At 39.1% G+C, this 21,149-nt stretch overlaps 1 protein-coding gene across 3 annotated transcripts in view; it reads left to right on the top strand.

Moving 5' to 3' along the window:
* Nucleotides 1–6,231: 6,231 nt before the first annotated feature.
* Nucleotides 6,232–21,149, top strand: part of WDR7 (WD repeat domain 7) — a 346,017-nt gene continuing 331,099 nt past the window's right edge. For all 3 annotated transcript variants that reach the window (XM_045790167.2, XM_045790166.2, XM_045790168.2), the window contains exon 1: nucleotides 6,232–6,447. The gene's annotated coding sequence lies outside the window, so the exon portion shown is untranslated. The remainder of the gene's footprint in view (nucleotides 6,448–21,149) is intronic.

Here is a 21,149-nt window from a genome sequence, read left to right as displayed (position 1 = left end):
CTCTCCCATTTTCTCTCTCTCTCCTTCTCTCTCAAATAAATAAATAAATCCTTAAAAAGTAATTTTTACTTAATAGCTTACTGTTACCTTATTCCTGAAGAAGAGGAAAACATAATACTTTATATCAGTTTTAAAAAATTATTTGATCAACTGGGTAATTTATTTAAAAACTAATTTTAGATAAGCTTTGTTTTATTCTTAAAGTCTTGAGGGGAAAATATATAATTTGTGTAATATAAATATTAAATAGAAAGGACATCCTGCTTCATGATTTCCAAACCTTTTCTAGTTGTACGCTATTGACCTTGAAAATTGAATACCATTTCCCATTGCTGTCTCTAGGTGGCACAATGTCTTTCAGTCAAAGGCGTAGATTTCCCTTTGGATATCAAATGCTTCTTTAAATAATACTGTCAAGTCCCCAGATGGACCATTTTCCCACTAACACCATATTCCTTAGTTTTGGAGGCTAGGCAGTATCTTGGAGGAGAGAGTTTTCTAGGAAATCATGGAGTGACCCAACACCGTCATAAATCTCGTCCTCCTAGAATATACTGAAGAAACTTGCTAGCAATTCTGAGTCAGCTTTGGGTGTTTGCCAGAAATGTAAAATAGTTTTTTTATTCTGACATTTGTAGCTAAGGTTCAGAAGTCATTCAACTGCCTAGAGTTGCTACTAAGAAAGTCAGATAGATAAATATTTCTATCACTTCAGCCGCTGAGGTAAAAATCTATATTTTAATTTTTTAAAGAGTGTGTTCTGGGTTAGAATTAACTCTTTGAAACTGAAAAACTACACATGCGTACACATAACTATGTTTTCACTTAATTACTCGTAAAGAGAGCCCTTTTTTGGCTTCTGGTAGTGTAGTGGATGTTGTCTGACGAGAATGTACAGGTGGAGAAGAAATGCCTCCCAGTGAAGACTTCTGCTGTGTCCACAGCCCACTCTCAGGCATGCCCTTGAGCAAACACATACACCAAGCATACACAAGCTCATCAATCAGCCCAGCTCTGAGTGGCAGCATGTGCACACTCTCAGTACCTCGGAGGGCCAGGCACCGCAGGCATTCAGTGAAAAGAAAATGTATGTTAGCTTCTCTCCAGTAAGGAAGTGGTTACTTACACAACGTAAAAACAACATTTCCCACCAAAATTCAGAATATTCGAATCAGAAGAAAATTAGGAGGATCAGACCTAACTGGTAGAAAGTACCAAAGCACACCTCTTTCATACTGCATTGCACTCGTGGTAGATGTACCTGTCTCCCTGCCAGACTGTGAGCAGTTTGACCACAGAACCAGGTTTTTGTACTACCTGAATGTCCAGCTCAGCATAGCCCCTGATACCACTGGATGTTGAATAAATGATACTTTCCACTTTGCCAAATTATATTTAAGACAAGTAAAAGAAGTATTATTTCATGAAAATAGAAATAACGTTAAAGTACTCATAGACACTGCCCCCTCCCCCTGCCACCCAACCCAGATTATTGTGGAGCAAATGCCAGGCATCATAGAATTTCATCTGTAGTATTTTAGCCTGCATGTCTAGAAGATAAGGATTCCTTTAAAAATAACCTTCATAACCAAAATACCATTAGCACACCTAAAATGTTAACAATGCTTCCTTAATATCATCAAATATCCACTTAATGTTAAAATTCTCCATTTTCCCCCAATTTATTTTATGACTTATTTGAATCATTATCAAAATAAGGTATATACATTGCATTGGTTGATATCTGTCTCATCTGGTTTTTTAAAAATATTTTATTTATTTATTTGAGAGATAGAAAGAATGAGCAAGGTGAGGGGCAGAGGAAGAAGCAGACTCCCTGCTGAGCGGGGAGCCTGATGTGGGGGCTCGATCCTGGGACTTTGGGATCATGACCTGAGCCGAAGGCAGACACTTAACCAACTGAGCGACCCACGTGACCCTGTCTCATCTCATTTTTATTAAAACTTTCTTTATTTCTTTTTTCTGAATTTTTGTTTGAAACAATTCAAATGGACAGAAAAGCTGCAGCAGCAACAGAAGTAGCAGTAGTAGAAACGGAGGAAGAGGGAAAAGGTGGTACGGTGAGAAGGAGGATGCACTTTCTTGGTAGCCATTCACTGGGGACTCCCCAAGAAGAGTGTGCTCATGACTCACTTTGCTGTGCTCAGATATTTGCCAGAGCTGCCCCCAAGACTAGATAATTCCAGCTGGAAAGCTGAGGAGACCCCGAAGAAGCTTGTAGCAGGAGCAGTAAGCAAACCCTCTCCGTGGAGCTGGGAAGTGGAATTTCCTGGAAGGAAAATCTGGGCAGTGCATCTTTGTATTTTCCATGGTCCACTTTGTGACACATGGATCCTCTTCTTGGCACAGGATTGAGGAACAACTCTCCTGGGGCTCTGGGGGGTCCTCTCATCCTGACAGGAGAAAGAAGAGAGGGGTTAGCAGGACAAACTACAGCCTTTGTTGCTACAGCCCATGACAGGTTTACAAGTTACATGCCCTTCTTTTTTATATTTTTTTATTTATTTGAGAGAGAGAGTGCGCATGCAGGGGGGAGGCACAGAGTGAGAGGGAGAAAGTTTCAAGAGACTGATGAGCATAGAGCCTGATGCAGGGCTCGGTCCCAGGACCCTGAGATCACAACCAGAGCTAAAACCAAGAGTCAGCTGTTCAACTGACTGTACTACCCAGACACCCCTCACGTCCTTCTTTACTATCCTAATTTCTCCTTGCTGATCTTGGTAGCTTGCTGAGGGGCCCCCAAACCCTTATTTGTGAGGAGCTCAGGCACACCCTAGTTCAACATCTTCACTCTTTCCTAGAAGGTGTAAGTATGGAGCAAATAGAGATATTTCTAGAAAAAGACATCCTGTTACTTAGAAGAAATCGTTTGATTTAGCAGAAGTCATGAGACAGGAAAAAAAGAGAAGTCTCACCAGTTGACTTTCATGTCATGTGAGAAAGAACAAAGGGAAGCTCTTAAAGAATTATAATTACACAAAACCATGCAAAGAACACTTACTAAACTACTCTGTGGCAACACGATAAAGTGTGAAGACCCCTAGTACTAACATGAAGCTCCCAACCATGACATGACTTCTAGGCGAATGGGTCCACTAAGGAAGGGACAGAATTAGCAACGTATTGGGCCCTGGGGGAACACCAAATCACAGATTTACAATCTACAGGAAGAAATACTAGCACACATGAAACAATCTGGACATGACAGTAATAATGAGGCCAGTTAGACCACCAGGCAGAAATTTGTAAAATGGAGGAGCAAATCTCCTTGCCTTTTGGAGAACTAATTTGGAACTTACAAAGTTCAGGAAGTATTGGTGTGTTGTAGGGTAATTGCCAGTAAATTCTAAAGACAGGGTAATACTTAAGTTTTTTTTTTTAATGCTCATATCGTTAAAACATAGCATGTTGAAGTTTTTGACCCTTACACCATGGGTTCTGTTTATGGTTCTTTTCTGGTAACAACTATACACTTTTGGTTAAAACAACAATGATGACAACTTCTCCTTTGTCTCCGTGCCTCTCTGTCTTTTCCACCTAGTGTACATGATGCATTGCAGCTGGACTGACTTTTTGTGGCTGACACACCCTCCAGGGATTCTCCAGTGAGCCACATTCTATACAATCCTCTCTTCTTGAGTGCACGTGGAATCTGTCACTTGCTTCTAACCAGTAGAATATGGCACCAGTGATGGGCTGTCACTCCCTTCGTTAGGTTATTGTCTGCAGATTTATCTATCTCTATCTATAGCTATTTAACTCTATCTTTCTTGCACCCGCTAGAGAGATGCTCTTTGCTCTGCTTTGAAGAAGTAAGGTGACACGTGAAAGGTCTTTGGCAAGGCTCAGGTGACAAGGAACTATAGGTGGCCCGTAGGACGTGAGGGTCCTTAGTCATTTATCCACAAGGACAGGAATCAGATTCAGATTCTTCTCTAGTTGAGCCTCCAAATGAGATTGCAGTTCGACTCAAGCAGAGCCTGCTTTCCTCTATAGAACCGAACGTGCCAAATTCTTGCTTTATTGGCTTTGCTTTCAGTTAAGGTTCAATAAATATACATTGAACTGAATTTTTTTGGTTGTGTAAATCTTTTAAGATTTTTGTATAATTCCTCTAGATGACAGGAATAAAGAAGGTCCAAGTCTTAATTTTCAGGAAGGTTACATATGTAAAACATATATGTGCATATAAAAATGTGTGAGTTTTTCTGAAACAGAAGCATGTTATTCATTAATATTTGAGTCTTTATTTTAGTCCTGTGGAACAGGAGATTGCATGATTTATATATAGACTTCGGCAATACGTTTTGTAAATTTGGTAGAGAGGGTCCAGAGTGTTAGTAGTCTGAAGGCTTCTCATTAATCTTCCTATTAACCTTTGTATTCCTAGGAAGGTATTTGAAACATGCAAGTTCAATTAATATTTGTTGAATAAAAGTCAACTTTATCTAGAAGGGATATTTTATAGATTTCCTTTACAAACCAAACAAGCTTTAATAAAGCCTAAGATTATTCCATGGTAACCACTCTGTGTTTCCTTTATTTCCAAAAAGTTCTTCTAAATTGTAAAGGGGATTATGAACTTAACAGTTTAAATGTATTCATCATCACAATGGAATGAACGAGTATATTGAACCCAGCTGTCCAAAGAATTAATTTCTTCTATTTAACATAATTTCCCTGTTCTTCCTCTGCCCCCATGCGATTGCAAGGCAGTTAGTCAAAAGTTGAAGAAAATCGTAGAATCCCAATTTGCTGTATAAGACAATTCGGAATTGCTGATTTTCAAGTGTTCTATTGACTTCCTTGGTCAACATTATGATTTAGTTTTTCTCATGATGGCAGCAGAGCTGGTCTCTACAAATAAACAGCATATAGGAAACAACACTGGAGACGTAAAGGATGCTAAATGGCCTAGTGAGGGAAAAGGGGGTGTGCCCCCCAGAACGCTGATGGGTCTGCAGTGTGTTGCAGGGAGGAGGACTGTCTAAGCAGGAAAGAAGGGGAGGAAGAATTTTGTCATTTGCAGGAATAGTAAATTGACAGGAAGCCTTTTAACTAAACCAACTCTTAGGTCTCTTTTGACATATTAGTAAGGAAATGATCGTGTCTCAAGGAGTTGTTTCTGCCCTGTTCTAATCCCCTAGTCAATCCCCTGCTTCAGACCCATCCACCAGGATTTTGCTACCCAGGACTCAGTCCAAGGACCAGCAGCAAAGGGCATTACCTGGGAGCTCCTTAAAAGTGGAGGATCTCAGAAACCCACTTTGGACCTACTGAATCAGAAACTTCATTTTGACAGCTTCCCCAGGTGATTCGTTTACACAGCTTACTTTTGAGTACTGCAATAGAATTCTTGTCCTATAAATCCATTAGTGAGATTATGAAGGAAAAACAAAGATATGGAATGCTTATCTTTTTAACAGAACTGACCATTGTCTACCAGCATTGCATCCATAGCCCTTGGCTACTATTCATTCATTCAACAAATATTTGGGAGGCAGATGGGCAAGCATAATAAGTAATTTTTTTCGAGCTCGTTTAGCCTCCTAGATAACCATAAGGTTATTATGCCTATTTCTTATGGGGACTTGAGGAGAATGAAGAGAAGCAGCATCATGCCCCAGATGACAGTAACAGTGCACAGTGGAGGCCCCGGGATCCCAATACAAGCCTCTCTGAATGCAGATCTCACGCTCCACCAGGCTCTACCGCTCACACAGAGTGTACATTCATTCACTCTCCTCTACAGGAATGTTGCACAAGGTCAGACTTCCTCTAGTCCCGAAGCAGAGTTCCTCCTTTGGCTCTCTGTGTCATGGGCAACATGTAAGTTCGAGGTGAAAGGGAAACAGTAACCAAATTCCAGGGCTAACACTTTCTAGTGTCTGGACAGAGTCGCAGGGCAGAAGAGTAAACTTGCAACATCCCGGGAACACCTAGACTTGCCATTTCATTCTTCCCTCCATCTTGGTCATCCCAGGGTGGGCATTGGAGGCGAGACGAGAGCCTAGACCGAACTTCCCATAATAAAAATGGCGGCCGCGCACTCTTGCCCAGAGGCGACACCCTAGCCTCCTTTCGGTCTCCTTGGTAACGTGGCCAGCTTCTCTGGTTCCAGCCTCCGCCAGGCAAGTATGGAAATGATGATCGTTTCCCTCCCCCTGATTTTTGCGACAGTTGCTGCGAAAGTCACGGCAGTTGGGAGTCAGCTGATTTACTGCAGCGGCGGCAGTGGCAGCGGCGGCAACGGCGCCTTGCAACCTCGGCGGGGAGACGCCGGCTGGGCTCGGGTTGTGGTTTGCCTACCTGGATTTGAGCACCCCACATCTTCCTCACATAACGTCCTCGCCTTGTCCCCCTTTGACGGGGCGCCCGCGGGTGGTGGGACGGACAACATCGCGGCGTGAGATGAAGCTGTGACAGGTGAGGGGGATTTCGAGCTATCCCAGGGGGAACGCCAGCGTGGGACGTGCCCGCAGTGGAGGTCAGGGGCCGGGGTTCAAGGGTCACAGCCCGTTCTGGCAGGGGGCCGCGCCAGCTGTTCGAGCCCTGCTGATGGAAATTCTGTTCTTTGCCGAGCCTGCAGGTCAGGCCCACAGCTAGGCTCCTTTGCCTGGAGCGGGGGTTCTGCCAGGGGTCTTTGGGGTTCCTTGGCCTGGTGAATGACATTTGCTTCAGGTGACACTGGCCTTGGTTTTGAGATGGGAGCGCCCTGCCCTCAGTGGCAATTTAAACAGTGAGGTGGTTTGTGATGATGAGTGTGTGGTTATTGACAGTGCTTTCGGATAATGTGCTTGCTTTTGGGGTACGCATGGTCTCTCCTTACCTATTGGTATTCCTCTCCAGTTTGCCCTTGCCTAAGGTACGTCTGTTAGAGTTTCATCTTTGGCGTGCCACCTGCCTGCCCTCCATCTCTTTGCCCAGGGACTTGGTCTAAGGATGCCTGGTACTCCTACTTACTTTTGCGTCCCAGCCGTCTGAAGCCATATATTTGGAGCAGGCATTACCCTGCCCTTGATTCAAAAATTGCGTTTTATGTTTTGATTCATGTGCTTTGTCAATTTCTTAGGCTCTGGGAAGAATTTGCTGGTTCTTAGAGTTCGAAATTATGTTAGGTACAGTTGCATCTTAGCATTGGCAATGTTGATGCTGCGGATTTTAGAATTCAGTGAGAGGAACAGCTTGCTTTCATGGTAACATTTGACATAAGCCAAAAAAGGCAGGCTATGACTCTTCTGGATGCTTATTGCTTAGGACTTTCTGGATAAGATGGCAAGAATCGCAGGGTGTAAAAGAGAAATTGAGTTTTTGAAATTTTGGTATAACAGATTTTCTTGCTTTATAAGCTACTTGTACAGTGGACGTGGAGAGCAGTTTAAAAGTAAAAATAATGTATTGAAAGTTCTTTATTTATAAAGAATCCAAAACTGCCTTGATTTCATTGAAAATAACAGATCTTAGTTATTTCAAATTGGGAAAGCAGAATGTAAATAGATAGTAAATGCCTTGTTAATTTCAACAAGAGATTATTATAGAGAATTTATTTGCTTAAATGTCTATCTTTATTTTTAAGATACGCCAGAGCTCTACTTAAAACTAGACTATACACTTTTTCTTATTGCTACCTGTACATAGCTAAATTTTAAAAGATCTTGATAATTAGATAAATCAAAGGGGCTAGGCTTTGCTTTATTTGAATATCATTGTGGGAACTTACAGTTTAGTGAGTCTTGTATCTTATAATTTCCTTTTATTTTTATCTTGGGTATAAGTTCTGGTTTGAAGAAAAGTGAGTGGGGTGGTTTATCTAGGTAACAGGCTTAGCAGTGAACACTTGAAAAGTAGTGGGCTAGTTTTTGTGCCTTTGTCATGAGAAGAGTCGGGTAACATTTAGCTTTAGTAGTGTGCTGTGTGTTAGGTGTGAGTCCTTGAAGTTTGTTTTGGACTTCAGGTGAAGAGGATTGAATTAATTATTCTTAATTCAGTGATCATCTTTGGCGGTTCTAGGTGTGTCTCCTGTTTTTTTTTTTTTCCTTCCATTCATTGTGTTTTATTTCCAATTCCCACTCCATTCCCTTGCTCATCAACCCATGGGAAACCATTTTAACATGTGTGATGTGTATCCTTTGTTCGTATGTGTTACTAAATGTATATTGTTTTGGGTGCCCACATTTTTTATTTTTAGAGATATGGCATATTTTATATGTTGTATGTTATATATCACATATGTTGTATAATACTGTGTATTGAAATTTTTTTCTCTTCCTACCACATTTTAAAGATCTATCTGTGTCACTGTCCGTTGCATCTGACTGCTGCACAGTATTTCAGAGAGTATATTCATTACAGGTTTCCATCTACTCTCCTATTTGTGGATGCCCATTTTACCTTTATTTTCCTACCACTATAGACAATTCTATAATGAACATACCTCCAAGACCTCTATGATGCTTTCTTTGAGATTTACATCCAGGAATGTGATGTCTGGATCTTAGGGCATTCATATATTTTATCAAAAGAGTGCTAGATTGTGTTTCAGAACAAACCCTAATGGTTTCCACTTCTGCAGGCAGTTCTTGGAGGTTTCTATGTCTTTGTCGCTCCACTGTTGCTTAACGTTATGCAGTGTCCTAGTTTTTCCACCTTAATTGATACAAAGTAAAATCTCATTTTAAATTACATTTCACTGTTACTAAGGAGTTTGGTTGAGCAGTTCTTCATGTGCATTTTATCTTTTTGGTTTTCCCTCTTGTAAAATTGTTCATCCCTTTCTCATTTTTGAGGTTTCATTCCTTTTCTTGTTGATCTGCAGAAGTTCTTGTATTTCCTAGATACTAGTCTTTTAAATATTTTAAGTATCTCTGTTCCTATTCTGTCATTTGTCTGTAATGTTTTTCATGATGTGCTTCATTGAACAGAAATCTTCAATTTTGTTGTAATCAGATTTTTAAAAATTTGCCTTATGGTTTGTGCTTTGGGGGTTTTAAGAAGTCTTTCCCCAAATCCTATGTCATAAAGTTACTCTTATTTTATGTTCTACTAACTTCATAGTTTTTCTTGAAAAATGTAGGTCTTTAGTGCCTCCCGAGTCTTTTTATATGTCACAGGGAAGAGATTCAGTTCATTTTCCATGTAGTGTGCCAGTTTTCCTAGTGGCATTCTCTCCTTTCCCCTTAGATAAGATGCTACACTCATTGTATATCAAGTTCTCGTACATACTCTGAACACTGTATTGTGTTCCTTTGGTTTATTTGTTTGCTCTTGCTGTGATACCATGTGGTTTTCACACCATGGCTTTGTATTAATTTTTTTCCCTATATGAATAATTCTTCCCATTTTGTTTTAGCCTGTGTTCGAAATAATTATAGATCACAGAAGTTGCAAAAATAGTACAGAGAGGTCCGGTTCCCCCAGTGGTTACATTTTATATAACATCACCCAATTTCCCCCAATGGTTACATTTTATCCAACTATATATAGTACAACAGCTAAACCCAGAAATTGACATTGGTGCAATGCCTGAAAATGGCTCAGTGCCATTTTATCACCTGTGTAGATACCTGTAACTATCACTGCAGTCAAGATAGAGAACTGTTCCATCATTGCGAAGATCTCCTTCCCACTACACCTTTTTAGTCACATCCATCTCTTTTCAATCCCCGACCTCTGCTCACTAATCAGTTTTCCATCTCTATAATTGTATCTGTGCAGGAGTGCTGAATAAATGGAATTACACAACATATGATTTTTTGAGATTGAGATTCATCCAAATTTTGCATGAGACAATTTTTGAGATTCATCCAAATTGTTGCATAATTTGAGTAGTATTCTACGGTATATGTGTACTGCAGTTTGTGTAACCATTCACTAGGACATTTCTAGTTTTTGGGTATTACAAATAAAGGTGCAGTGAACATTCTTAGACAGTGTGTGTGTGTGTACAAAGTTTCACATTTTCTGGGATAAATGCCTTGGAAGGTGATTGCTGGGTGGTATGGTAAGTGTAGGTTTAGTTTGTGAAGAAACTGCCAAACTCCTTTGCAGAGTGGCTGCACCATTTTATGTTCCCATTAGCAATGTATGAGAGATTGAGTTTCTTTGCATCCTTACCAGTTTGGTATTATCACTATATTTTTATTTTAGCTGTTTAGATGTGTAGTGGTATCTCATTGTGGTCTTAATTTGCCCCTCCAAATGGCTAGTGATGTTAAGTATCTGGTAGGGCAAGTTCTCCATTCTTTGCCCATTTTCAAAGTTGGTTTAGCTATTTGTGGATTTTTACTCTTCTCTATATATTTTAGAACTAGAGTTTCTAAAAACAACACAACTAGGATTTCGATTGAGGATGCATTGAATATATGGATTTATTTTGGGGAGAATTGACAACTTTGTAATACTAGGTCGTCTTATCCAAGAACATTGAACGGTCTTCCATTTATGACTGAGCAGAATTTTTGTTATTGTTGTTTAAAAAAATGCTTTGGCTAGATTTAAAGTAGATTATTGGAGATAGAAGAAAATGCTACTGATTTCCATATATTGATTTTATGTTTGTTGTGTTCTACTAGACAGAGATCAAAATTCATAGTATAAATCTGGAAATAATTTTAGTATTTGTAGTGTTAGGCCTGGAACTAGGTAGTGACTTTATTCCTGATTTATCTGTTATATTTCTCTGTGACACTTGTCTGTTTGTTGAGACAGATGATGAAAGTATGAGGTTAATGAGGTTTGTAGGTTCTGTTCCCATTTTGTCCCCTTCATTGTTGCACTTTATACAGTTCATAGTCTTAGCTATATGCATGCCATTGATCATAGGCAGAACCAACAGAATTTTTCTATGGCCCAGTGAAATCCTATCATCAATAAGAGGATACCTTATGTTCTTGCTTACATATACTATGATTATGATGTCAACTTAGAATCTGAACTCTATGCATGTAGTTCATCTGATTACTTAAAACTACTTTGCCAGTAAGAGCACAAAAAAATTTGTTGGAAGGAGAAGCCCTACATCATGACTACATTTAGAAAGTCCTTGTCCAAGTGGAATTTCTTTTTTTTTCTATTAACATATATACTGTATTTATGAAACATTAAATACTTAAATTAGGCATCTTTTCCAAAATATGTTGGTGATGTTTAATGAACATGTAGGGTCCCCCCCTCGCCCGATAGTTGCTTGGGTTAGTGGGAGTCAGAAAATGATGGAACAATAAAATGTTAGGGCAGTGGTGAGTAGTTCAGGGCAGAGAAAATTTCTGAAGTGCCAAGGATTATTCTCTATGCTCCTAGAATAGAAAATTACTGGAGGGGCGCCTGGGTGCCTCAGTGGTTAAGCATCTGCCTTCAGCTCAGGGCATGATCCTGGCATTCTGGGATCGAGCCCCACATCAGGCTCCTCCGCTGGAAGCCTACTTCTTTCTCTCCCATTCCCCCTGCTTGTGTTCCCTCTCTCGCTGGCTGTCTCTCTCTCTGTCAAATGAATAAATAAAATCTTAAAAAAAAAAAGAAAATTACTGGAAATACATGGCTTTTTAAACCACTCTCTTCCATTCAGCTTAGCAGTTATAACTTATGACCTTTCAAACTCACTCAAGGTATTTTACTAGTGTTTTGCACATACATATTTCTCTCTGAATGTTGGTAGTTAATATATGTCAGTGATAACAGATTGATAAGAGTGTGCCAGTTACCTTCTGTTCTCACATTCAAGTTATTTATTTGGCTGTCTTCCTTAAGGGCTCTTCTTTCCTCTAAACATTTCAAATACAAACAAACAATAAAAACCACCATTAGGGGAAGTGAAAAGTTCACACTAATAAAATATCACTTTACTTAGTTTGAGAAACAGTTTTGTGACTCATTAACAGGCCTTTGTGAGTGTAGTAGTGATTAAAGTAAACCAAGTCAGCTAATTAGCTGCATAGGTCCTACCGTATGTCTGGCTTCATATGTGTCAGAAGAATAAAAGTAGAATAAAAGTAGAATAAAAGAGGCTACAATATAGGAACAACTTGCAGCTGGTGAAAAACAATTAGTGTGTTAGGGATTTGGTTAGGGAGACATATTAATTGCTGACATTGTTATAGAAAAAGTAATGATAACTCCTTTGTGAATCTGAAGCATGTAAAATCAAGATGGATTTTAATTCGCAACTTTTTAGAAAACCAAAACAAACATACTTTATTCAGTACTTTGTTCATTTATTCAACAAATATTTGGGTGCCTGCTAAGTGGCAGAAATTCTAGGCACTGGAAATACAATATAGAACAATAAACATAAACCATCACCTTCATGGAGCTTATGTTATAGTGGGAAAGCCAGATGACAAATAAGCAAAATGTTTGGTATGTTAAAGGATTGTAAGTGCTTTGGAGAAATACAATAAAATACTGTGGGGATGGTGGATTTTACAATTTCTGTTGGTCAGGAAAGGCATCCCTGAGAAGATGACAGTCTAGCAGAGACCTGAAGGGGGTGAGGGAGTGTACCATGAAGACCTGGGAGACACTTCTGAGATAAGATCCTGCCTGATGAAGAAAACCAAGAAGCAGAGTGGATCAAGAGAGAGCGAGGGAGAGAACAATAGCCTCACTCGTGTAGGATGGGCAGTTGTATAGTTTGGCTTTTCCTCTTGGTGAGACAGGAAGTCACAGGAGGAATTCGGAGTAGCTTTGTGATATGATGTGATTTTTTTTTTTTTAATAATGTCATTTTGCATGCTCTGTTGAGATTGTAAGGGGGCAAGGCTGGAAACAGGGAGACAGTTAAGAAGCTATTGTATTATCTATGGTGGGAGTTGCTGGCAATCTGGAATAGAATGGTGGTAGTAAAGGCGTAGAGGAGTCTGTGGGTTCTGGATATAGTACTCTTTGAAGGTATTGCCAGTAGAGTTTTCCAATGGATTGGGATGTGGAATGTGTGTGAGAGAAGAATCAAAGATGATTCTGGGATTTTGGCCTCTGAAGCTATAAAAATGGAGTTGCTATTAACCAAGATGGTGAAGATTGTGGGAGGGGCAGGTTTGGGGAAGAAGACCAGGGACTCACTTTTGAACAGGTCAAGTTTGAGAAGCTAATTAGCCATCTGGAGGGACATACTGATTAGGAAGCTGGATAGGTCACTTTGGAGTCAGAAGAGAGCCCTAAACTGTAATTGGGGATTGTCAACATGTAATTGGTATTTAAGCTGTGAGCCTTGGTGAAATCGCTGAAGGAGGGAGAAAGGAAGGGAAAGAGTGTTGCCAGAAAAGAAGCCCAAGGACTGAGCTCTTGGGATGCCAACATTTAAAGGTCAACAATGAGGAAAAATGGAGACTAAAGCAAAAGATATATCAGGGAAATGTGAAGACCCGGAGGGCAAGAGAAGTGTTTCAAGGAAGAGGAATTATGAACTATGTCAAACGCTGCTGGTAGGTCAGGAAAGATGAGGATTAGGACCTGACATTGGATGTAGTAATGGAAAGGTCATTGGTGACCTTGTCAAGAGTAGTTTTGTGACAGGCAGAACACTTTTCTGTAGTCTCTAAGAAGGGTAATGTTGGACAGATGATGACATTCTGACTTGGAAAGAAGTTACATATTTCCTTAAGGTTTGCAGCTAGTAAATGGAGGACCTGGATTAGTCCCTAGTCAGTATGACTGTCAAATCTTTGTACTTACCCAGCATACCTTACTGATCCCCAGAATACTGTGAAAGTTCAACTTCCAGTTTGGGAAAGCATGTTTGTTTCTACTTCTGGGTAGTTTAATTTATGAGCAATGAGAAACTTCAGTGCTTAATTTAGTTTTGATGGCAAAGTGAGGGAAACAAGTAGGAATAATTGGAGATGCAGATGAGATTAGAGGTGAGTGGGTCGAAGTTGGTTCTGTTTTCCCTAAAATGTAGGGGCTTGATGGGCATAGTTTGCTTTTAGCTTAATCAGTAACTCTTGAAACTGAAGTAGTTTGGTGATAGAGCATAAGTTGACTTCAGACATCCCGATTGCAGCTGTAGAAATTTAGAACATGACTCATGCCTCAAAATCTATGAATCATTTAAAAAATTGGGATATATTTTTTGACCAGATAGCTCTACAGTTCTACAGTTCTTCAAAACCTGATTCTCCTGCACTCAGGGCTGTTTTGCAGTAAGCGTAGTCTTCTGTTGCCATCTGCTCGTTGCACATGTCCTTTTGGAACGGAATATTGGAACTCCCTTAAAAAAGTGGTCCTTCAGTGTCACGTTCATTGGGAATTGTTTTCTTGCCATTCAAATAAAAAAGTATGATCTTGTCAAGCTAGGGACAGGCTTAGTGTTCAGAAGGTCACGTTCCTCACAGCCCTTTAATTCCGGAAACCTTTTGTTCTGAGTAAGTAGCTCAGTAATTTCTTCAGTACATTTTATGGCCTAGCTGTCCTACTGCATTACAGTAAACAGTCTTTATGATCTGATTCAGTTTTTTCCAAGTCTTCAATAAATTGGTAACAAAAGCACAGCACAACGAAAATTCATAATCTTAACGATCACGTCCTTCATCACATCATATTGTGAATTTGACTTGAAGACACTCTTCTGACAAATGGTGTAGGAATATTCTATGAGAATCTGAGTAAACCTTTACAGACTCTTCTTTCTTTTATTGTATCTGTGGCAAGCTTAGTTCAGCTTTTTAATGTATAGTCCCTGTTACTCATGTTCCCCATAGGAAGGTGGGTTGTTCATGTGTGCCCGTTCTCATGAGAGAGAATTTGAGTTTGTTGTTGTCTGTAAGTCTCAGGGGGCCTGCCTGAGGCATAGGAAGTACACATACTGAAATGATGTTGATTCTCTTATGAAAATGCCTGCGTTCATGGGATAGAAATACATCTTGGCTTTTGCATTTGAGAGTTTAAAAAGTAATGTCGAGAAATTAACATTGATCTCATACTAGATTTTTCATATATTCTGTTCTATAGCTTTTAGAAATCACATGGGATATCAGTGTCACATGGGGTATTGCAGAATGTTATTGGAGTATCATTCTATAGGTTATTGATAGCTTTAAAGGAAGAAAAAATAGTACAGTGGAAATATCTGGTAGTCGGTACCTTAATCAAATGGTGTGGGACAATGTGATGTTCCATGCTTCCTGGGGTGGATGTAGTATAAAAGTGTGCAACACCACTTACAAAGTATTCTCACCAAAAATGTTTTACTTGAGCCTAATGATGCCTTTAGATCCAAATTCCAGATTACAGGAAAACAGGAGATAGAGAAACAAGGTAAATGACATCATGAAAAAAAATCACACAAATCTAAAATGTGTAACATTTTATAAGTAATTGATTTTGTTTTGATTTTTAAAGTTAATATGAAAAAAAGGAGGTTGGGACTGTCCTAGAACTAAAGACTAAAGAGACATAACCAAATTCAGCGCGTACAACTTGAGTATTTACTGGTTTAAAAAAAGTTACAAAAGACATTTTTAAACAGTTGAAGTAATTTGAATGTGAACTGGATAGTAAGTGCTATTAGAGAATTATTGAGGTGTTGATAATGGGGATTGCGATAATGATACTGTGTTTATGAAGGAGAATGCTCTATATTTTTAAGTTCTCTATTTTATTTAGTGGTGAATTGTCATGATGTGTTTAGGTTATTTTCAAATGGTTTAGCAACAAAGAGTATGTATATAATATGTATATACATACATAAATATTGAGGGAAATATGACATTTGTTGAGTGATCTTTATACTATTTTTTGAACCTTTTTTACATTTGAAATTTTTCATAATAAAAAGTTGGGGAGAGTCATAAGGGGAAAAGTAAATTTCATCCTAATTTTTATTAAAAGAATAACCAAACTAAATAGTCCAAATCTAAGGAAAAACAGGGATGAAAGATCTTCCCTTGTTCCTTGAATTTTTCTTTGGCTTTCTGGGCCCTCATGTATCTAGGCAGAAGAAAGCTGAAAAAATAGAAAGAGGATCATTGTGAGAGAACTGAACCAGAAACCAAAAAGAGATGGTTGAGGATTAGCAAGTGCTCAGCCATGTCAAACTAGCAGTCTTATTAGACTGTTAAGGATTGAATAAGATGGTTGGATTTAGAAAGAATGAAAAGAATAGGTGTCAACAGTCCATTAATGTCAAAGCATTCTCTCTTTTCTCAGGTCGCTCCAAGGCATCTCTTCTGTCTGTTAGTACTGGAGAGTTCTGTCCTGGAGTCTCATGTTAGAGAAATCGTTGGTCTCTTCATGTGGAGGGAGATCTTGAGATCCTTAGATCTTGTTTGAAGATAGAACTCAATTACATGAGGCCTTTGTAATAAGGAAATGGAAACAGGGAGTCAAAGACCAAGGGTTCAAAATGTTGATTATACTTAGAATGTCAGAGAGAACTGGATTTATGACCGGGGCCAGTAACAAGGGAAGGTGTTTTGAACAAAAAGGACATGTGAACATGTTTGAAGGATGAAGGCTAACTTAGCAGAGATTAAAATGGTCAACTGGAGGAGGACAATTAAGGGAGTAAGATTCTTTTTTTTTTTTTTTTAAAGATTTTATTTATTTATTTGACAGAGATAGAGACAGCCAGCTAGAGAGGGAACACAAGCAGAGGGAGTGGGAGAGGAAGAAGCAGGCTCATAGCGGAGGAGCCTGATGTGGGGCTCGATCCCACAACGCCGGGATCACGCCCTGAGCTGAAGGCAGACGCTTAACCGCTGTGCCACCCAGGCGCCCCAAGGGAGTAAGATTCTTGAAAAAGTCCAGAAGGAGTTAGATTTAGCAAAACAAAACAAAACAAAACAAAACTCTTCTCTTGCTTGGCACACAGTGAGAGCTTAGTAAATGCTAGTTATTGTTATTCTTTGTTTATTCATTCAGTAGATACATATTGACCACTACTGGAAGTCAATTACTATTCTAGGTGTTGGTGAGCTACCGCAAATCCCAGTAGAAAGCAGTTTGCTTGATAATGATTAAATAACAAAAGTGGTAGGTTTACATAGATGATCTGGTTTTACCCTTGAGGAACACAGATTGTAATGGAACATCAGATTTCTAAACAAATAACTACACACAAGGCTAAGTGTTATGCACCTGGAGGTAGAACATGTAGTGAAAACCTGTTTGCAGAAGTAGTGAATCATGGGGTTTGGGACAGAGCGCTCACAGCAGAGAACTAGCATTTGAAAGATTATAGGTTACAGATAAATTCTTGTTAAACATTTTTTGGAAACGCTGTGTGTGCACGTGTACATATTTAAAACAAAACCTGGTGAGTCAAAACCATTTTCTTTCTTTATTAAATTACATTTTGGAATACAGTGAAGAATCCAAAGATGGGAGGGAAACCTTAAGACCAATGATTTATCTTCAGAATTAGGATTCCCGCTCAATCTAGTCTCTTACTTCTTAATTTCCTTCTTTATAGGTAGCCGTCATTATTGTGTGTTTTGTCTTTGTTTTTGTGTTTTTGGCCTGGTATCATTACAGAATTATTCTGAATATTGTATGTGTACGTTCTTATGCATGTATAGATGTATATAGATACACATATATCCTCCTTTTGGAGCCCACAGTGGGAGTATATTTTATATACTGCACTGCACCTTTATCTCCCACTATATATTTTGGAGATTATTTCATTTCTCACACTGCAGTGTTCTATGGTAAGGCTCTATCATAATTTATGTAATCCCTGATTGATGGACGTTAAAGTTTTTTCTATGTACCCTTTAAAAATTAGAGAAAATTTTAAATACATATGAATAGAATAATGTAGTGAACACTCTTGTGCTAAAGAGCTTCACCACTTATTTTTACAGCCTGGATTCTCTGGTGAGCAGACTTGGAGATGGAGATTGGCACTCAGGTTTATTAGGGAGTGCTCTTGGTATCAGTACCCTGGGAGGGGTGCGTGGGTGGCTCAGTTAGTTAAGCTTCCAACTCTTGATTTCGGCTCAGGTCATGATCTCAGGCTAAGTGCTCAGTGGGGAGTCTGCTTGAGATTTCCTCCTCCCCTCATCACCTCTCCCAGCTCACACTCGTGTTCTCCCTCTCTCTCCAACAGCAAAACAAAACAAAACAACAGCAAAAAAACCCAAAACCCACCAAAAACCCCCACCAAAACATGGGGGTGGGGGTTTGGGCAGGGGGGTGGGGAAGGACAGGAAGTGGGTTCTGCCAAAGGGAGAAGTGGAGTTGTGATATATCTCAATGGAATCTCAGTTGACCCTGGAGGGTGAGGGGAATTCTGAAGATAGAATGACCCTTTAGGGCTATCTTGAATTGATATGAGGGGGCTTGGTTTTTATATCCTTGAGCTGATCAGTCACTGGATATGGATTGTCCTATGGGAAGGGGAGAAGAGTTTGGGCAAAGCATTTCCCTTTGGCTAGGGCAGTCCTTGGTGGGGGCAGACAACCCAGGGCTCTCAGCAGCTGGGTTGTAAGTCCTTAATTCCTGAAGGAGGGTATGGATGAAGACCATCCCTCACACTTAATGATCCTGTTTCACCTTCATCCCTTTAGATATCTCTTACGCCCTGTTTCCTCCTTCCCTCCCCCATGTGCTGCTGAGCCCAGACATCATTATCATTTTATGCATGAATACTAGAGTTCTATTTACCTTTGAGTAACGTGATTTAGTAAAACATATTGATTAACCAGGTTGACTGGAGAATGATGTTTTCTGGTATATGGAAGTTTGCAGTAAATGAAGATACTATAGAATAGTGAAGAGTAGGGGAGCCTGGCTGTCTCAGTAGATAGAGCATGCAACTCTTGATCTCAGGGTTGAGTTCAAGTCTCATGTTGAATATAGAACCTACTTAAAAAGAAAAAAAAAATAGTGCAGAGTATTTTTATTGCATTAAGAATCAGGAGGTATGTATATGCCTCTGAGCTCTGAGATCAGTTTGCCATATGATTTTGAGAGAATTGCCAATGGACCTAAATATCCACCAAAATAAAAACTGTTAGATGGCAAATGGGGTATATTCTTTTCATTTTTAAATTAGGAAGCCAGTTTATTTTTTTATTTTTTTGTCAATTATAAAAGGCTGTCTTTTGCAATAGCTGAAATGTCAAAAACAAGCAAAGCCATGGGAGGTAGACTCACATTTCATCAACTTGCAGTGACTTGGTTTTCGGATGCAAGCAAAGGGTGATGGCGTTTTTGCCACTCTTGGGGAACACTTTCTGTTGAATTGTCTGCTGCCATTTAATGAAAATGTTTTCTGAGTTATAATTTCTCTGAGACCAAACGATGCATCTGTTCCCCTTTTGCCTTATTTATGTTATCACTTCTCTTCCTCACCCCATGCTTGCTTCCTCCCTCTTTCCATCTCACTCTGCTTAGAAAGTAATAGTCACATGTGTTTGTCTTGCCTTTGGCCTTACACATTGCATCAAACCCCATGATTTATTGTTTTTCTTTATTGTCTTGTATTTCCTTTTTCTTTCAAAACTCATAATTTTAGCTAAGCTTCTTATCTCTGTGCACCCAGGCTCGTTGTAGTAGCATCATATTTGTTTCCCTGTATGTATTGTTTTCTCCATGTTAATCTGAACTTTACACTATGTCGCCGAGTTTTAGCATGTCGCTTCTCTATTTAGAGATCTACTTATGGGACCACTAAGTCTCTTTAGTCTGATCCTGCTCAAGACTAATGTGAAACCTTATAATATCTTCACCCTTCTCAAAACCTATAGTTAGTAAATTCTGGGTAAATGTAGAGTAATTTGTCTCATGTGTTAGAATCTGAATTTATTGATGACTTCACTGGGCATCTGAATCATACTAATAGTGCCTATCCTTTATGTAGAGGACTTTTAATATTTCAAAATGCTTTTTTTTTTCTCTTGTCCTCATAGTACCTTTGTGTAAAACCTATATCAAAATTCATGTTGTATCTTTATCAAGTTGATGTGCTGAACACCAAGTCCTATCTATTGTATCTCTAAAAGAACTCTCATATTCATCTTATTATTGCTGTTCTCACGACTACTATCATATATTTATTAAAGACCGCCTATATGGCAGATACTATGCTAAGCATTATGTGAATACACAGATGTGGTTCTTGATCTTAGGGAACACGAGCATGAAGAGTAGCAGGGCAGAGTAGTTGTCATTTGTTCATTAACCAAAAAGCGCAGAAATAAGTAATGAGAGATTGTGGTAAATTTCAGTACCATCATTTCTTACCAGCAGTACTGTGGTAGCCCCAGTGGTCTGCAAACCCAGTTTTATCGCTAGCCATTGTATTGCAGCTAGAATGATCTTTCTGAAAAGCAAATTCAGGGTTAAAACACTTGACCTGTTTCCTATTGTTGTCAGGTTATACTCTAAATTCCTTCAGATAGCTTATCAAGTCCTTTATGATTGGTGCATATCGACCTGTTGTTTCTTGTCTCGTCATTTGGCCTTTGTGCTCTGAATGCCAACTCTACTATTTTCACTGTCGAGAAAGAATTGAACTCTCTTACCTATGGGATTTAGAACATGTGATTCCTTGAGCTTCCTGGGTTAATTCCTGCTCATTCTCACCATTATTTCTTCCAAGAGTCCTTCCTGGATCCATTCAAGTGTAGGTTAGGATATCTATCTTCTGTGTCTCCATAGGTCTTGAGATTTCTCCTGTATCACACTCTGTGGTAATTATTTGCTTGCATGTGTGTAAGCCCCATTAGATAGTTGAATTGTGCCCATTTTATCTACTACTGTAATGCCGTGCTACTGGCACAAAATGAAAACTTGGGAAATGCTGCTCTAAAATGTATACTAATTATTGTTATTATGAGACAGAATTTAATTTGAAACCTGCTTTAGTATCACGTAGGAGTTTGTAGCATTACTTCTAATAAAGTCATGCAGAACTGAATTGTCATATTTGCAGGTAATAGAAGCATATACATTAGTTCTCTTCTGTTATAGCAGAAAGTCATTGAAAGATCATAACCTTATTAAAAATCTAACTTTATTAAACATGAAACGGTAGTGCTGGAAGAAACGAGTGGATGTGGAAGCAAAATGTGAAGAAGTAGCAAAATCTGTGTTTTTAAAAAATTAATGTTTACTGAGCATCTGCCATGTGGTAGGTATTTCACTAGTTGCATCACATGTATGTCTCGATCATTACGTGTTCTCTCGAT

The sequence above is a fragment of the Ursus americanus genome, chromosome 19 (genome assembly GCF_024610735.1).
Source record: "Ursus americanus isolate L20-20 chromosome 19, mUrsAme1.1.p, whole genome shotgun sequence".
Classification (NCBI taxonomy): domain Eukaryota; kingdom Metazoa; phylum Chordata; class Mammalia; order Carnivora; family Ursidae; genus Ursus; species Ursus americanus.
Note: the sequence above shows the minus strand (reverse complement) of the source record. Positions and strands in the feature narration are given on the sequence as shown.